This window comes from Hyla sarda, chromosome 2 (assembly GCF_029499605.1).
Source record: "Hyla sarda isolate aHylSar1 chromosome 2, aHylSar1.hap1, whole genome shotgun sequence".
Lineage (NCBI taxonomy): Eukaryota > Metazoa > Chordata > Amphibia > Anura > Hylidae > Hyla > Hyla sarda.
The window spans coordinates 124430532-124449836 of NC_079190.1; the positions used below are offsets into that span (position 1 = coordinate 124430532).

The window sequence follows — 19305 nt, forward strand, 5'->3', positions numbered from 1 at the left end:
CAAATCTGCTGCAGATCTGCAGCAAAACTATGCATGCGTGAACATACATGTGCGTATTTTTTTCTGCAGATTTTGTGCCCATTGACATTTGCAGCAGGAAATAGGCAGCAAAATATGCCACGTGTGACCCTATCCGAAATTGGCATTTTAGGCTTTCAGGCAGTTTATTAAAATCACTGAATCCTCTGAATGTTGTTTTTTTTTTTTCCCTCTCATAGACTTCCATAGTTGGAAAAAAATGCTATGTGTTGAAATTTTTTCCTTCAATAGAAATCCTTGAGTCACATGATGAAACAATCACATGACTTGTTAGAAAAAAAAAAAAACCTGGAATAAAATTCTAAATAAATGCCTATATTAATGGTGCTTAGATTTTAAACAGATTTTTAGGTTAAATCTGTATGGAAACCCAAATAAATTCTGCCTCAAAGCATTTTAATATTAAAGCAATGTTAATTCACCCTCAAATGCGTTTTTATGACCTTATGGGGACACAATATTCAAAATGTTAAAAAGGATAACGTGAGAAGGAAATAATAAAAATAAATAAAAACCTAAAAAAAAAAAAAGTCCTCCTCCAACAGCCTCTGACCTGTCACTATGTACTATGTGGAAACAACTGTAAATAAAAAAAATAAAAAAGCTACTTATTTCCTTTTTTTCCGTTTGATGCAAAAATAATTAACTAAACAATAAGTAACTTATATCTTTCAAATCCACATTTACTAAAAAAAAATAAAAGACAAAGGTTTTGGAAAAAAATAAAAGAAATACAATAAACGTCTGGCCACTCAGCTGGAATCCGCTAATGCAATATGCTACAGGTATGTGGTGTGCATTACTAGACATAGTACAGTATTGTCTCTTCTGAGCCGTAATGGGGTTTTGCTAGAAAATGTTACACTTGCTGGATTATAATTTTTTATTTTTTTTTGGAACATTGTGTGAACATTTTGTATATTCCCAATAAAATGAAGCTTTAGTTTGCGGCCACTATAAGGCCCCATTCAGAAGGTGGGATGTAACGCCGGACATTTCACAAGCAGCAGGCGCCTGCAGAACGAGCCGGCACTAGGACCGCTTGGAAATGTTCTGTCTCTATAGATAGCAGTGCATTTCCGTGCGGATTCCACAAGAATTAACAATTCTTTTGACAGAGACCGAAATTTGAATTTTGGCGGCTGATTCTTCCGCTGCGGAAATTCTGTTTTGTGCACGGTGCAGCAGAATCCCATTGAAAACAATGGGAGTTTGCTGCAACATAATTTCTGAGCAGAATTTTTCTCTCATATTCTGCTTGAAAAATCCACCGTGTGAATGGGGCCTTAGGAAGCTGAATCTCCTAAAAGCGATTCTGATTCTGCCTTGCCAATGGCAAAAGTATGATGTGGCCACTTCTTCTGGAAGCATATGTTCTGTAAATGGACAGTTTGCAAAGGCTCCCTTATTTGCCCCTGGGTGTCCCTAAAATGTAAAAAAAAAAAAAGTGCATAAATGTGTGTTATTTATTTTAGTAGCTGGGTAATATGGAGGGTATTATATGTTTCCTATGGTGCACTTAGTGCTATCACATCAGGGGAACATTTGCTTCCTCACTGAGGTCACATCTTCCTATTTTTCTGCACAAACCACTTGTTTGTGTTTCTGCTGTAAATAAGAGCGCTTTAGAGAAGTACATGGAAAGCAGTCATGCTCTTTTCTCATATTTAGAGAACCTATTGGCTCACCAATGAAATTTGGTTACCGAAGCGGTTCAGAGGCAATGCAGCTGGGGAGGCAGAGCTTACAGCAGAACAGCAGCTTGTATGAGGAATAGTAACGGAGAGAAATACATACATGTATTTATCATTTAACCCAGTGTTTCCCAACCAGGGTGCCTCCAGCTGTTACAAAACTACAACTCCCAGCATGCCAGGACAGCCATAGTGCGGTGAGCGGGACCACAGGGTGCAGCGGGGTAGGTGGATGGAGCAGATGGTATTAACCCCAGGGGCAAGGTGTTATTAACTCCTAATGTTTGTGACGCCAGAGTGTTTTTTGCGTATCGGGAACCACCCAAATGATATCTCCGCTATCCCAATGGCTAGGCTGTGAAATGAGAGTCCACAACCAGGTTATGGTTTAACGGAGGCTTTACTGAGGTCAGATAGGTGTTCTTATCTTTACAGCTAGGAAAGAATCCCAGAGAGGTGGCCAGGAACACAGAGGGCCCTTGCAGCTTGCTGGGACCAATTATACTTGTAATGGTCTTTTGATCATTGACTTTAGACTTGACTTGACAGTAGGTAGCAACAGCAGACATAGACTTGACTGGAAGGGATGGTAGATATGAGGCCTTCCAGGTAGCTGGACACTAGCACTGAGACATCTGGTCTTGACTGTACCCCAGTAGAAAAAGATCCAAAAGAAGAAGAGAAGAAGGGTGGTTGAATTAGAAGCCCATAGGTCAAGCTGCTGGTCATGTGTTAAGCTGGTGACTCTCTGGGTAACATAAACATAACATGTGACATCTAAAAGGTCCTTTAGACAATTACATTAGTCCTCCAAAGGTCCTTTATACTGTCGATACATTAGCATACTGACTATATACCTATTACAATAAATAACATTGTACTAACAGCAGGGAAGACACTACAGGCGAGGCCCAAGGTCACTGAGGGACTCAGCCTGACAGGGCCTAAGTGTAGTACAGGACTATGTGCTGTACAGGGACATTACAGTAGTTTTGCAACAGCTGGAGGCCCCCTGGTTGGAAAACACTGATTTAACCTATGGATACCTTCAGCCTGCTTGAAGGCTGTGCCAGGTAACACATCAGTCTTATACACAAATGGAGAAGCAACTACCAAGGAGAACTGTATTTGTGATTCAATGCCGTAGTCTGGCCTAATTTAAACCTAAATTTTAACACAAATATAAATTAGTTCTAAACTAATGAATTGTGTGAAAGGAAACAGATTTCCGATGTGCAAGCATTTCTGAAAACGTACTGTCAGAGATATATAATTTACTAATCCCCCATGTGCCTTCTTTGTTTTGCCCTGTTGCCCTTGGTTACGACCATCTTAGGGCATCAGGCATGTTCAGTTCACCTGCATATTGCTTGTTAATCTCTACTATGCATGCAGGCAAGGGGGGTTGTGGGAAAGGGTGTGCTCTGTTGCCTAGCAACATCAGGCTCATAGTTCAGAGAGAAAACCAGTGATCAGATCCATGAGGAGAAAACAGTAAAGAGATGTAGGGCATTTTACCTTAAAAAAAACCCAACATATTAGTTCTCCTTTTAGATATATGGTTGTGTCACATCTTATTTTACCAACTCTGCTTTTTGGGAAAACCCCTTTTAGGGTTCGTTCACACGTCCAGGATCTGCTGCATATTTGGTACCCATTGAAGTTAATGGGTAGCAAAATGAAGCTTTGGATAGGGGATAAGATGTCTAGGGGCGGAGTACCCCTTCCAAACAAGTCAAAATGAGGCTCAGTGGTGTGTGTGGCATCCACGTGCCCGTATGACCTCCCTACAAAGCCTGGGCATGCTCCTGATGAGGTGGCGGATGGTCTCCTGAGGGATGTCCTCCTAGACCTGGACTAAAGCAGCCGCCAACTCCTGGACAGTCTGTGGTACAACGTGGCGTTGGTGGATGGAGCGAGACATGATGCCCCAGATGTGCTCAATCGGATTCAGGTCTGGGGAACGGGTGGGCCAGTCCATAGCATGAATGCCTTCTTCTTGCAGGAACAAATGACACACTCCAGCCATGAGGTCTAGCATTGTCTTGCATTAGGAGGAACCCAGGGCCAACCACACCAGCATATGGTCTCACAAGTGGTCTGCGGATCTTATCTTGTTACCTAATGGCAGTCAGGCTACCTCTGGCAAGCACATGGAGGGCTGTGCAGCCCCCAAAGAAATGCCACCCCACACCATTACTGACCCACCACCAAACCGGTCATGCTGGACGATGTTGCAGGCAGCAGAACATTCTCCACAGCATCTCCAGAGTCTGTCATGTCTGTCACATGTGCTCAGTGTGAACCTGCTTTCATCATTGAAGAGCACAGGGTGTCAGTGGCGAATTTGCCAATCTTGGTGTTCTCTGGCAAATGCCAAACATCCTGCACGGTGTTGGGCTGTAAGCACAACCCCTACTTGTGGATGTTGGGCCCTCATACCACCCTCATGGAGTCTGTTTCTGACCGTTTGAGTGGACACATGCACATTTGTGACCTGCTGGTGGTCATTTTGCAGGGCTCTGGCAGTGCTCCTCTTGCTCCTCCTTGCACAATGGCAGAGGTAGCGGTCCTGCTGCTGGGTTGTTGCCCTCCTAAGGCCTCCTCCATGTCTCTTGATGTACTGGCCTGTCTCCTGGTAGCGCCTCCATGCTCTGTACACTACGCTGACAGACACAGCAAACCTTCTTGCCACAACTCGCATTGATGTGCCATCCTGGATGAGCTGCACTACCTGAGCCACTTGTGTGGGTTGTAGACTCCTTCTCATGCTACCGCTAGAGTGAAAGCACTGCCATCATTAAAAAGTGACCAAAATATCTGCCAGGACACACAGGAACTGAGAAGTGGTTTGTGGTCACCACGTGCAGAACCACTCCTTTATTGGGGGTGTCTTGCCAATTAGCTATAATTTCCACCTGTTGTCTGTTCCATTTGCACAACAGCATGTGAAATTGATTGTCAATCAGTGTTGCTTCCTGAGTGGACAGTGTGATTTCACAGAAGTGTCATTGTGTTGTTTAAGTGTTCCCTTTATTTTTTTGAGCAGTGTAAAAAGACCAAGAATCATGGTGTGCCAGTTTGCATGGTGGCTGCAAGTATAAAGAAGACTATCATTTGAATCATTTTTTCTTATGAGCTTGTTGCAGATTGAAGTCATTGTAAGTAAAGGCCCCTTTACATTGGCTGATTATCAGCTCAATAAGTGTTTCTAGGAATGCTTGTTTCCAATAACTGTCCTGTGTAAAAGGGGCAACGATAAAAACTTAGGGGGAGATTTATCAAAAAGTTGCCCAGTTGCCCATAGCAACCAATCAGATTACTTCTTTCATTTTTAACAAACCCTCTCTAAAATGAAAGAAGAAATTTGATTGGTTGCTATGGGCAACTGGGCAACTTTTTCTTTGCAAAGATTTTGATAAATCTCCCCCCTTGGTCATCAGCTGACTGGATCCTTTATGCAGGGGTTAAATGAGTTGTTATTGGCTGCACATCGCCCTGTGTAAAGTGGTGGGGGCCTGATGTGTAGCAACAATAATGAAGACGTGACTAAACGTGACTGAATATACATCAGCCATAAGTTAAAGTGTCTTACTTGCCTACATGCTGTACTGAGTTTTTGTGATAAATGTGTCATTTTGATAAACATTATCCACGTTTCACCATATTTGCTAACTGTTAAATGTGGGCAATGCTTTAACCCCTTAAGGACTCAGGATTTTTCAGTTTTTGCACTTTAGTTTTTTCCTCCTTACCTTTTAAAAATCATAACCCTTAAAATTTTCCACCTAAAAATCCATATTATGGCTTATTTTTTGCGTTGCCAATTCTACTTTGCAGTGACATTAGTCATTTTACCCAAAAATGCATGGCGAAACGGAAAAAAAAATCATTGTGCGACAAAATCGAAGAAAAAAACGCCATTTTGTAACTTTTGGGGGCTTCCGTTTCTACGCAGTGCATATTTCGGTAAAAATGACACCTTATCATTATTCTGTAGGTCCATACGGTTAAAATGATACCCTACTTATATAGGTTTGATTTTGTCGCACTTCTGGAAAAAATCATAACTACATGCAGGAAAATTTATACGTTTAAAAATGTCATTTTCTGACCCTTATAACTTTTTTTTATTTTTCCACGTACAGGGCGGTATGAGGGCTCATTGTTTGCGCCGTGATCTGAAGTTTTTATCGGTATGATTTTTGTTTTGATTAGACTTTTTGATCACTTTTTATTCATTTTTTAATGGTATAAAAAGTGACCAAAAATGCGCTTTTTTTGACTTTGGAATTTTTTTGCACGTACGCCATTGACCGTGCGGTTTAATTAATGATATATTTTTTATAGTTCGGACATTTACACATGCGGCGATACCACATATGTCTATTTTTTTTTTTTTTTACACGGTTTTATTTGTTTTATGGGAAAAGGGGGGTGATTCAAACTTTTATTAGGGAAGGGGTTAAATAACCTTTATTAACACTTTTTTTTTAACTTTTTTTTTTGCAGTGTTATAGGTCCCATAGGGACTGATCTCTCATCCTGATCACAGGCGTGTATTAACACGCCTGTGATCAGTGTTATCGGCGCTTGACTGCTCCTGCCTGGATCTCAGGCACGGAGCAGTCATTCGCCAATCGGACACCGAGGAGGCAGGTAAGGGCCTCCCGGTGTCCTGCAAGCTGTTCGGGACGCCGCGATTTCACTGCGGCGGTCCCGAACAGCCCGACTGAGCAGCCGGGTCACTTTCACTTTAGAAGCGGCGGTCAGCTTTGACCGCCGCTTCTAAAGGGTTAATACCGCACATCGCCGCGATCGGCGATGTGTGGTATTAGCCGCGGGTCCCGGCCGTTGATGAGCGCCGGGACCGATGCGATATGATGCGGGATCGTGGCGCGATCCCGCTTCATATCGCGGGAGCCGGCGCAGGACGTAAATATACGTCCTGCGTCGTTAAGGGGTTAAAGGGTGTAGCAGACCATAATTTATTAACGTGTACCTGTCATTAGCAGAAACGTTTTATATAATGTAGAAAATAACATTTATATGTATATTTGTAATATCATTGGTTAAAATTTTGTATTTGGATCCACTACTTAACGCTACACTGACTCTGTTGCAGGCGTGGGACTCCTTGCTCCTGTCCTTGGCTGGTAGGGTTAAAATTTTCAAAATGATCTTCCTCCCCAAGTTCCTCTATCTCTTTCACCTGTCTCCTATTATTCCCCCCAAAGGGTTTTTTGTTAAACTTAACAGGGCTCTAAGATCCTTCTATTGGCAGCACAAACCTCCGAGGTTGGGACAGGCTCTGCTTCAGGCGCCTAAGTAGCGGGGGGGGGGGGGGGGGGGGGGGCTGGTGTACGCGGCCTTGGTGGATCGACCTGGACCTTTCCAATGCCTTCACGGCTTTGGCGGGGGCCCTCCTGGGTTCTTATGAGACACTGACGAATGCATTATACAGGTATGTCCCCTCTTTATCCTTGCCAACCCCTATTAAGATGGTGGTGGCTGTCTGGTCGGTGGTTACTGGACGCTTCCCTCAGCCAGTTGTCTCTCCAAGAGCACCCCTGTGGGGTAATCCACATTTGGAACACCTACGGGAGTTGGAGGCAGCCGGATTTTGGAGCTCTCGGGGAATCAATTTTGCCATGCACCTGTTTGGAGATGACTGTGTCTTTCCTTCATTTGCTGAGATCAGAGAACGAGTTAATGTCCCTCAGGATGCCCACTTCCGGTATCTTCAGTTGCGACATGCGGTCTCTGCGCAATTTGGTTCCCTGGAGGTTACCCCTGTTTTAATGAATTAAGACGTATTATTCTACAGTAGTTAGTGTGCGGGATATGCTTATTCAATCCAGGTTTGTCTTTTGTTTGTATCATACCCCAGTCAGACTACATCGGATGGGGGTCTCGAAGTCAGAGGCTTGTTTTAGATGTGGGAGAGAGAGGGGCACTTTTTTTTACATGCGGTTTGGACTTGCTTCTGTGTTGTGCCCTTCTGGAGAGAGGAAATTACTTTCTTGAGGGATCACTTAGAATTCCCCTTTGTTTTAACGACGGAGGTATGTTTGTTGGGGGTTATTGATGGGTTGGAGAGGGGCTCTTATAGACTAATTTTGCTCCGCTTCCTTTTGTTTTGTGCACGTAAAGTTATAGTGATGGCCTGGAAGGATGTGTCCACCCCCCCCCCCCCTCCCTTGGCCCAGTGGATAGCCCTAGTTAATAAATATGTCCCATTTATATCATGCCCTTTATGTCAGTAGGAAATGTCTTAAAAAGTTTGACAAGGTCTGTGTTCCATGGTTGTTGTTGGATGTCTCTACTGATCCTCCAGTGCGGGGAGCCTCCCAGTCGTAGAATGGCTAAATGGAAACTGTGGAGCTCTTAGGGTATGTTTGGATGTGTGTGTGTGTGTGCCTGGAATTGTCTGTAGTGTGATCTTTCTGTGTTGTTGTTCTGGGTGGGCCTCCCTTCACTCGATTGTACATATGTGTTTCAGTTCTTGTATAGCTGTTCCTTGGTATGACTATGTGGGGAGGGTCCTCCGGAACTGTTTATATGTCTGTTATTCAGTTGCTTAAAAACCAATAAAAATATGTTTGAAATAAAATAAAAAAAATACAAAAAACTTTTGTATTTTGTCCTCAGTGTATAGAGCAGGGCTCTGTGCAGTGAGGACAAGCAGGGTTCTGTGCAGTGAGGACAAGCAGGGTCCTGTGCAGTGAGGACAAGCAGGGTCCTGTGCAGTGAGGACAAGCAGGGCCCTGTGCAGTGAGGACAAGCAGGGCTCTGTGCAGTGAGGACAAGCAGGGCTCTGTGCAGTGAGGACAAGCAGGGCTCTGTGCAGTGAGGACAAGCAGGGCTCTGTGCAGTGAGGCTCTGTGACATGCTCCCGACTCGCACAGCAGGCTGTTTGACAAGCCAAGAGCCTGCTCAGAGTCCTGCTTGTCCTGCCCACCCTTCTTGTATTTTGTCTTCGCACAGAGACACACATGCAATAGCTGTAGGGACAGCATTTTTTCACCTAAAAATATACATATTTTGTAACAAATGTATATTACAATTGTACTCAGGGATTCAGACTAGTGCTTGTGGCTGCAACCGTTGCATACTTACCTGTGAGAAATACAAAAACCCTAGCAAAGCGGTCAGAGGTGTGCCATAAACCGCGTCTGAGTGCAGGCCTGTAGTGGGCATACCCTATAAGGAATGAATAAATATAAGGGAGGGCAGGGCGGGTTCCACAAAACATCACGTACACCCCGCCTTAGGGTACAGGGGGCGTTATATACCCACGCCCTCCTGCACGAACTCCTGTAAACTCCGGCTAGAGATGGAGGGGTGTTCAATACTTACGCCCCTTGCACAAATACAGCCTTAACAGGCTTAATACTTGTACTCAGGGCTTCACACTCGTACTTGTGGCTGCAACCGTTGCATACCTACCTGTGAGAAATACAATAACAAAGCGGTCAGAGGTGTGCCATAAACCACGTCCGAGGGCACGCCTTTAGTGGGCAAAAAGTCAACCTGGTAGGATGAATAACAGTGATGATAATTATCATATATTAACACCTTACACTCTAGCCACCTCACATACCCTATGCTGGGCTATATCTTGCGAAACAGAATGCAACTATCCATTAATCACCACGTAAGCTGATACCTAGTACTGAGAAGCTGTGTTAATCACAACCACACTGAAATAAAACGAGCCGTCACTGAACCTGACCCACTTCTGTACATATTAACCAACTTACCTTTATTAACACGGCAAGATGGAAAATGTTAAATGCTTGCCAGGCATTAACATAGTGTTGTCCCTGTCATTCCCTGCCATTAAGATGCAAAAATATCTTGTTAGACCAATGATAAAACCTGACAACATGACAGACCTTTGAAGATGACCTTGTGACGCAAGTTCACCTGTAGATTGAACGAGACTCATGTAACAGCTTACTTGAGCTTTGAGACCTGAAGTAGTGTCAGTAGTAACCCAGGTAGTGAATCCCCCTGCAGATGTGGCAGGTACTACAAATATGTAAGCACTTGATATCGAGATGTTGTGCTTTGAATCAATGTGTCAGTAACAATACCTATGTGGTATATCCCCCTGCAAACGTGACAGGCATAATGGGTAAACAACCATCTATATGTCGGCATGATATTGCTCTGAAAGGCGTGTCAATAACAATAACCTGCGTGGTGTACCCCACTTCTGATGTGGCAGGCATAACCGGTAAACAACCACTATGTGTATTAAAGTTAATACTCTGAAGGTGTGTGAGTAAAAATAACCTATGTGGTGTATCCCTTTGCGAACGTGGCAGGCATAATGGATAAACAACCACCTATGTGTAGTTAAGTTATTGCTCTGAAAGCGTTTTAGTAACAATAACCTGCATTGTTTGAACCTCTGCTGACGTGGCAGGCATAACTGGTAAACAACCACCTGTGTTTGGTAATGTTATTGCTCTGAAGGTGTGTCAGTAACAATACCTGCGTGGTGTATCCCCCTGCAGACGTGGCAGGCATAATGGGTAAGCAACCATGTGTGTGCCATGGTGTTATTGCTCAGAAAGACGTGTCAGTAACAATAACCTGCGTGGTGCCTCCTCCTGCAGACGTGGCAGGCATAACGGGTAAACAACCACATTTGTGTCGTAATGTTGTTGCGCTGAAGCCATGTCAGTAACAACAACCTGCGTGGTGCCTCCCCCTGCAGACGTGGCAGACGTAACAGGAAAACAACCACTTATGTCAGTATGTCATTGCTTTGTGTCAGTCATAGCGCATCCCCTGTCGCTGAGGCAGACCTGACGGGTACACAACCATCGATGTGCCACAACCCAATTGCTGTGAAACGTGTCAGTGACAATAACTATGCAGTGCACCCTCCCCCTGATTAGACATGTTAGGCATGAAAGGTAACCACCGCCTGTGTGTCATGAGGATATTGCTTGTGCAGACGTGTTAGCAACAATAACTAATTAGTACCTCCCCTGCAGGCATAGTAGGCATGCCGTGTGTGCTCTATAATGCCTAAAGCATGGTGAGAACATTATGGAAAGATAATATGAACATCTTCCCCGTATTTATTGCTGTAATGTATGTGGGGTAAACTAGACAATACGCCCCAGATAAATACAAAACATACAGGGGGAGATTTATCATTGCTTTTAGAGCATTTTATTTGTCTATGTTTGGGCGCAGTTCAGGCGCAAGCAGTATATTTAGAGACTTTTAGGCATCTTTTGATATAGACAGTTTCACTCTCTTTGCCTACCCGTAGAACTTTTTCTTTTGGACCATGCAGTGTTCACGTATTTATTAGGGATCGACCGATATCGTTTTTTTAGGGCCGATACCGATAATCGGTGGAGGTTAGGGCCGATAGCCGATAACTTATACCGATATTCTGGTATAAGTTATCGGCTATTTATCCCCCCTCGACACCGCTGCAGGTCATTGATTTAAAGCGGGCGCTTTAAATCAATGTACTTCAGTGTCTTCTGCGGTGCCATAGGCCGCCGTCGCCGCCGCCACCACCCGCTTCTCTCCCCCTACCTGTCAGGGTGGTCCGGGCCGTCCATCCTTCCGTCCTGTAGTGTCCGGCGGCATTCCGGGTGGAGGGTGAACCGGTCCGGGCTGTCCTTCTTCCCCGGGGGTCCTCTTCTCCACTCCGGGCAGGCTCCGGCCTAGTACGCTGCATAGACGCCACTGCGCAGTGACGCCCGTGCGCAGCGACGCACCTGACGTCACGGCGTAGCGGCGTCTATGCAGCGTACTAGGCCGGAGCCTGCCCGGAGTAGAGAAGAGGACCCCCGGAGAAGGACAGCCCGTACCGGTTCACCCGGATGGAAGGATGGATGGCCCGGACCACCCCCATTACGGGTAAGTTTTTATTTATTTATTGACTCGGAGGGTGGGGGAGGGGCCCGACCGGTATAGCGGTATGGACAAAAATCCATACCGGTGTATACCGCCCAACACTACGGCGGGGACGGCGACGCGGTGGGTCGGGGGGGGGGGGGTGCGGTCGCGGTGCGGCGGGTCGGTTTGGGGGGCGGTCGCGGTGCGGTGGGGGCGGGGCATTATCGGCAAGGTAATTGCCGATACCGATAATGCCCAAAATCGTGATTATCGGACGATAATATCGGCCATACCGATAATCGGTCGATCCCTAGTATTTATCATTTGCGACTTTTGTCAAAAGTCTCTATTTTGTGCGCAAAGGTACTTTTTTAGGCGCAAAGCTACACCACCTACCAGTAGGCGTGAGAATAATTTCTACCTTCCACAATTCAACCTTTAACCTCTTGTGGACGACAGCGCCCCACTCCCCTTCTATGACACGCTATCAGGAGCTGAGCGCAGGTCATAGCTGGGTGGTCCTGGTGGCTATTTGCCACCAGGACCCATCTCTAATGCCAGACATCACCGATCATGGTGATGCCCGGCTTTAACCCCTTAGACACCACAATCAAATTTGATTGTAGCATCTAAAATGAACGTAAAAATGTCCAGGCAGCTCTGTGAAAGTTAAAAGAAACACCTAACCTGACAAATTCAGGACCCAGGATAGTGTCTACTTCCCTCCCTCATAAGCGTCTAGAAAAAGTGTATGTGGTAGAGATTTTCCCAACATAGCAGAGCTGCGCAAAATTCATCATCCTGCTGCGCCTTCTTGATAAATAAGATGGACACTAGTCTAACCCACCACCCAAATAAATGTGAGAAAATAGCTCTACTGTAGACATTCTTTAATAAATCTGGGCCACATAGTTAAAAGGGTTATCAACCATAAGGTGATTTTAGTACGTACCTACCAGACAGAAATGGACATACTTAGGAAGGATCTGCGCTTGTCTTGGGGCTAAATGGCTATGTTGTGAGATTACCATAACACTGTGACTAGCTTTTTGTGAACTGGTCAGAGATGTCAGCAGAGAGCACCATGGTCATGATGTCAGCAGAGAGCTCTGTGTTCCAAAAAGAAAATAATTTCCTCTGTAGTATCCAGCAGCTAATAAGTACTAGAAGGATTAAGATTTTTTAATAGAAGGATTTTCCAAATCTGTTTAACTTTCTGCCACCCTTTGATTAAAAATATATATATATATTTCCACCGGAGTACCCCTTTAATTAGGGCAGATGTATGTGTCTTTGATGTGAAATGTCAAAGGTGCCTTTACATTCTTCATGTGGAAAATGTAGTAATTTGTTGCTTGTGCAACTATATGTTTCTAGTCTTGGAAAAAATCAAAGGCAATAGGGAGATTTATCAAAACCTGTGCAGAAAAAAAAAGTTAACCAGTTGCCCATCGTAACCAATCAGGTCAGAAAGAAGCAATCTGATTGGTTACTATGGGCAACTTTTCCTCTGCACAGGTTTTGATAATTCTTGTGGTCATGTACGGCAAGTTCTTGATGCTGCAATTAAACGGTAATGGTAGTCACATGGTACAGAGATGGTGCGCAGTAATCTACATAAGTGGTTTTGTAGCCAGAGCGTTGAGCAGTTGCCTTTACTTAGTCATTATGGTTAGTATATGTAGATATCTGTGATTGTGAATTACCCATGTAATGTGGTTGTGTACAAGTATTTACACATTGAGATGATCATAAGGCCCCTTCATGGGTTCAGCACGGGTTACACAACAGATCTGTTTAGTGTATATAGAAAAAAGCTCCCGGTGCCAGCTAGAAACAGAATGACAACGCCCGTCAATCTTTTTAATAGTTAAAGGGGTACTCCCCTGGAAAATATATTTTTTAAATCACCAGGTACCAGAAAGTTAAACAGATTTGTAAATGACTTCTATTTAAAAATCTAAATTTTTTTCCAGTACTTATCAGCTGCTGTTTGCTCCACAGAAAGTTCTTTAATACACGGCAGGTTCTGGCTGCTATCAGCAGCTGGGGACCCGCCAGTAATGGCCGACATCCGCGATTATATGGGTCTGTAGATGAAAATATAAAAGAGTTATGGATTTTAGGAGGCGATGAGGAAAAACCGAAAATGCAAAAATAAAATTGGCCTGGTCCTAAAGGTTAAAATGGGCTTGGTAGTTTAGGGGTTAAACTGGTGTCCTAGACAATAAGAAACACATGCGGTAACAGGAAAATATGAATAAAACATCCTGATGTCAAAAAGAAACTATTTATGCCAATGATGGGGGACATATATAATACAAGTCTCAAAAAAAGAAAGGGAACACTTAAACAACACAATGGGGGAGATTTATCAAAACCTGTGCGGAGGAGACGTTGTCAAGTTGCCCATAGCAACCAATCAGCTTGCTTCTTTCCTTTTTAAAGGGGTACTCCGCTGCCCTGTGTCGGAAGCTCCGCTCGCAGCGTCCGGAAGTTTATTGTTCCGAACGCTGTGTGCGGGCTTCCGTGTTCAGGGCCGCCCCTCGTGATGTCACGCCCGCCCCCTCAGCGAAAGTCTATGGGAAGACTTTCCCATAGACTTTCGCTGAGGGGGCGGGCGTGACGTCACGAAGGGGGCGGGCGTGACATCACAAGGGGCAGCCCTGAACACGGAAGCCCGCACACAGCGTTCGGAACAATAAACTTCCGGACGCTGCGAGCGGAGCTTCCGACACAGGGCAGCGGAGTACCCCTTTAACAAGGCCTCTGCAAAATGAAAGAAGCAATCTGATTGGTTGGTATGGACAACTGGACCACTCTTCCTCTGCACAAGTTTTGCTAAATCTCCCCCAATGTAACTCCAAGTCAATGACACTTCTGTGAAATCACACTGTCCACTCAGGAAGCAACACTGATTGGCAATCAATTTCACATGCTATTAGCAAGACACCCCAATAAAGGAGTGGTTCTGTAGGTGGTGACCACTGACCACTTCTCAGTTCCCATGCTTCCTGGATAATGTTTTGGTCACTTTTGAATGCTGTCGGTGCTTTCACTTTAGTGGTAGCATGAGACTTAGTCTACAACCCACACAAGTGGCTCAGGTAGTGCAGCTCATCCAGGATGGCACATTAATGCGAGCTGTGGCAAGGTTTGCTGTGTCTCAGCGTAGTGTCCAGAGCATGGAGGCGCTACCAGGAGACGTGGAGGAGGCCGTAGGAGGGCAACAACCCAGTAGCAGGACAGCTTCCTCCGCCTTTGTGTAAGGAGGAGCACTGTCAGAGCCATGCAAAATGACCTCCAGCAGGCCACAAATGTGGATGTGTCCACTCAAACGGTCAGAAACAGACTCCATGAGGGTGGTATGAGGGCCCGACGTCCACAGGTGGGAGTTGTGCTTAGAGCCCAACACCGTGCAGGACGTTTGGCATTTGCCAGAAAACGGCAAGATTGGCAAATTCGCCACTGGCGCCCTGTGCTCTTCACCGATGAAAGCAGGTTCACACTGAGCACATGTGACAGACTCTGGAGACGCCATGGAGAAGCTTCTGCTGCCTGCAACATCGTCCAGCATGACCGGTTTGGCGTTGGGTCAGTAATGGTGTGGGGTGGCATTTCTTTGGTGGGCCGCACAGCCCTCCATGTGCTTGCCAGAGGTAGCCTGACTGCCATTAGGTACCGAGATGAGATCCTCAGACCCCTTGTGAGACCATATGCTGGTGCGTTGGCCCTGGGTTCCTCCTAATGCCAGACAATGCTAGACCTCATGTGGCTGGAGTGTGTCAGCAGTTCCTGCAGGAGGAAGGCATTGATGCTATGAACTGTCCCGCCCGTTCCCCGGACCTGAATCCGATTGAGCACATCTGGGACATCATGTCTCACTCCATCCATCAACACCACGTTGCACCACAGACTGTCCAGGAGTTGGCGGATGCTTTAGTCCAGGTCTGGGAGGACATCCCTCAGGAGACCATCCGCCACCTCATCAGGAACATGCCCAGGCGTTGTAGGGAGGTCATACGGGCATGTGGAGGCCACACACACTACTGAGCCTCATTGTGACTTGTTTTAAGGACATTACATCAAAGTTGGATCAGTCTGTAGTGTGGTTTTCCACTTTGATTTTGAGTGCGACTCCATATCCAGACCTCCATGGGTTGATAAATTTGATTTCCAGTGATAATTTTTGTGTGATTTTGTTGTCAGCACATTCAACTATGTAAAGACAAAAGTATTTCATACGATTAGTTCATTTAGATCTAGGATGTGTTATCTTAGTGTTCCCTTTATTTTTTTGAGCAGTGTGCATTGGGCTCACATATTCGTAGTGCATTAACACATGGGGTGGCCTGATCAAAACTGTCATTTTATACACCCGTCTTGATGAAATAAGAACTGGTTTAGGATGTGCCAAACCTCTTAGAAGGGAACCTGTCACCATGAATAGGCTGTACAATCTGCAGGCAGGAGGTGCTGAACATGTATAATGTAAATGTGCTCGGCTAATCCTGCTCTGATACCTGATGCCTACAGATTTGGCTGCATTTTCAATGTGACAGGTTCCCTTTAATATGTTTGTTGCATCTTTCATTGTCCATATCTTAGCAGTTAAAAACTGCACCAGCAAAGGTCTAATTCTCTACAGAATCTTTAAGTGACACCTAGCTGCTGTGTCTTTTTTTTAATGCAGCACCCTAACCCTATATGCATTCCTTAAGTATTTAAAGGGGTACTTAAAGGTGAAAAACTTTTTTTTTTTTTATCAACTGGTGCCAGAAAGTTAAACAGATTTGTAAATTACTTCTATTAAAAAATCTTAATCCTTCCTGTACTTATTAGCTGCTGAATACTACAGTGGAAATTCTTTCCCGTTTGAAACACAGAGCTGTCTGCTGACATCATGAGCACAGTGCTCTCTGCTGACATCTCTGTCCATTTTAGGAACTGTCCAGGGTAAAAGGAAATCCCCATAGAAAACATATGCTGTTCTGGACAGTTCCTAAAATGGACAGAGGTGTCAGCAGAGAGCACTGTGCTCGTGATGTCACCAGACAGTTCTGTGTTTCAAAAAGAAAAGAATTTCCGCTGTAGTATTCAGCAGCTAATAAGTACAGGAAGGATTAAGATTTTTTTTATAGAAGTAATTTACAAATCTGTTTAACTTTCTGGCACCAGTTGATTTAAAAAATAAAAATAAAAAAAATAAAAAAATTTCACCGGAATACCCCTTTAATGGCATTTTTAATTCATAAAATGATTATTTTTTGTTTGTTTACACCTGAAAATGGTGACATCATAATAGTATAGTGCAGTGGTCTTCAACCTGTGGACCTCCAGATGTTACAAAACTACAACTCCCAGCATGCCCGGACAGCCAACGGCTGTCCGGGCATGCTGAGAGTTGTAGTTTTGTAACATCTGGAGGACCACAGGTTGGAGACCACTTGTATAGTGTAGAAGTTATAATCAATTGGCAAAGATTAAGGAATTTTCATAATAATAATAATATAATATAATAATAATAATAATAATAATAATTAATAATAAAAAAATAATACAGAAAAGTAAACAATAAAACAAATAAGGTTTTGTTTTGATCGTGCTTATCTAGCTGCGTCGTGGAAAGGGTTAACGGTGAAGTGAACAGGTATAGGCACATCCAGGTATGTGATCTGTTTGTTTTGCAAGGTGCTACAAATGCTTGCTCTGTGCAACCTGACACCACATAGGCTGGGCCATCTTGCCTAGGAAAGTAAGCAGCAATGTAAGAGAACTGGAATTTCAGGTCCTGGTCGGTAATAGCAGCCGGCCCTCCCAGGGCTGTGACTGGCGATTGCTGTCAGTTCCAAACTGAAAATAGGAGTAAAGGTTCCGAGATGGCTCCCATTTTGTGATCAGCACATCTCCTGCTTCACTGGGATTTTGGCGCAAGGTAAGGATTCTTCTTTGTCTTTCCAGGGAGCCATGGTGGTGCTGACGATAATCCTTACTCTTTGTTTTTTATTATTTATATTTTATGTTTTTATGTTCAGCAGAATTAAACTTCCTTGCAATACCGTAGAGTGATTTCGGTTACTGATTTATTTTTAAGGCGCAGACTTGAATTGTCTGTAAAGTTATCTCACAGCCTAGATGTCAGATCCCCCAGTGATCAATACAGCAGATTACGTCACTTGTCCTCCCTCTTGTTGCATGCCCTTAAAGGGGTACTCCGCTCTAAACAACTTATCCCCCTATCTGAAGGATGTTTAGAGCAGAGTACCCTTTTTTTTTATTTTTATTTTTTTTCAAACTTTATTTTAATATTTATTTTTATCTCAATTACAATAAATATCAATTCATCATATAATTACCACCATCAATATCTTCACACATTATAGAAAAAGTATACCCCTTAACGGAGAGCAGAGCATCAGGCTGATGGCGTTGTGTTCTACGTTGGGTTTCATTTGCTCTTCACGACCACTCTCGGACAACCTAGCCGAAATATTGTTTGACTGAAAGGCATCCCAGCCTGCCAAATATGACACTATTGCTTTATATAATGTGTGTGAGTTGCTTTATAGCACCTTTACATATCCAAGGTGTGTGTTAGGGTTGTAGCATGTCCAGTTAGCATTTTTAGCTTGTAGGAGTAAATGTAAATGTCATGGGTGACTCGTCTCCACTTGTAGAAGATAAGGGCTGCGCCTGGTCAGCAGTTTCATTTCCTTTTGATGTCCTTCTTGTGACTGATAAAATCCTTCACCTCTCACCTTTCAGTCTGTCCCTCTTTTGGCAATTCTCAATTCCTGAGCCTGAATAATGTTGCATGTAACGTCTGTTGGTAGGTAGACCCAGGGTTTTTGTCGAGAACAATATATCTGGCTCTATATGCAAAGGATTGAGCAACTTCACAAAATATGATGATGTGTGATAGGTTTCAGCCAACTAATTCTTCACTGGGGTTTCTGAAAGTATTTTATGAGCAGAACACTTATCCATGGAGTGGTTTCAAGATGCACTTTGCTGTATATGGGTACACAGAACGCATATTGTAAGAGGGAGAATACTCAATTGTCGGCATCTAGATTCTACCCATCGACCACAGTTTCAAGGGGTATTCCAGGATTTTTTTTTATTTGACTATGCTACAGGGGCTGTAAAGTTAATGTAGTTCATAATATAGTGTCTGTACCTGTGTGTGATGGTTTTCTCACAATTCTTCTGTGACTTTCGCCCCAATGTTTATTTTTAACAGCATACAAAATGACTGTTGTCTCAGATTTTTCCCAGGTTGCAATGCGGCCGAGACCTGACTCACTAGTCAGCTGATGACAGGGAGCCTGTCTGCTTCAATGGGTGGAGGGATCGCTGGGTGGGAGAGAGATCAATCTGCAACTAATGCAACAGATGTAGGCACCCTGATTGAAAACCACAGGTCTTTTAAATGGATGCAGCTCATTTATGTTTCAATGGGTGGGGTGGCTGATGTGTGGGAGGAAAATGGAATTATGGGATTTTTAGTCAAACAGGAAATACCAGTTCACAAAAAGCTAGCCACAGTATTATGGTAATCTCACAACATAGCCATTTAGCCCCAAGACAAGCGCAGATCCTTCCAAAGCATGTCCATTACTGTCTGCCAGGTATGTACTAAAATCACCTTATGGTGGATAACCCCTTTAAACATTGCTCCCATTATCATTACCTA

General features: G+C 44.2%; 1 protein-coding gene across 6 annotated transcripts in view; it reads left to right on the top strand.

The window, feature by feature from the left end:
* Window positions 1-19305, top strand: part of ELF1 (E74 like ETS transcription factor 1) — a 133211-nt gene that overhangs the window by 68816 nt on the left and 45090 nt on the right. Inside the window, exon 1 of one of the 6 annotated variants that reach the window (XM_056555469.1) lies at window positions 2788-2806. The exons of 3 other annotated variants lie outside the window; for them this stretch is intronic. The gene's annotated coding sequence lies outside the window, so the exon portion shown is untranslated. Of the gene's footprint in view, window positions 1-2787; window positions 2807-3194; window positions 3238-17524; window positions 17545-19305 lie in introns of those variants that run through there. 2 more of the 6 variants (XM_056555465.1, XM_056555466.1) reach the window with 2 other exon arrangements.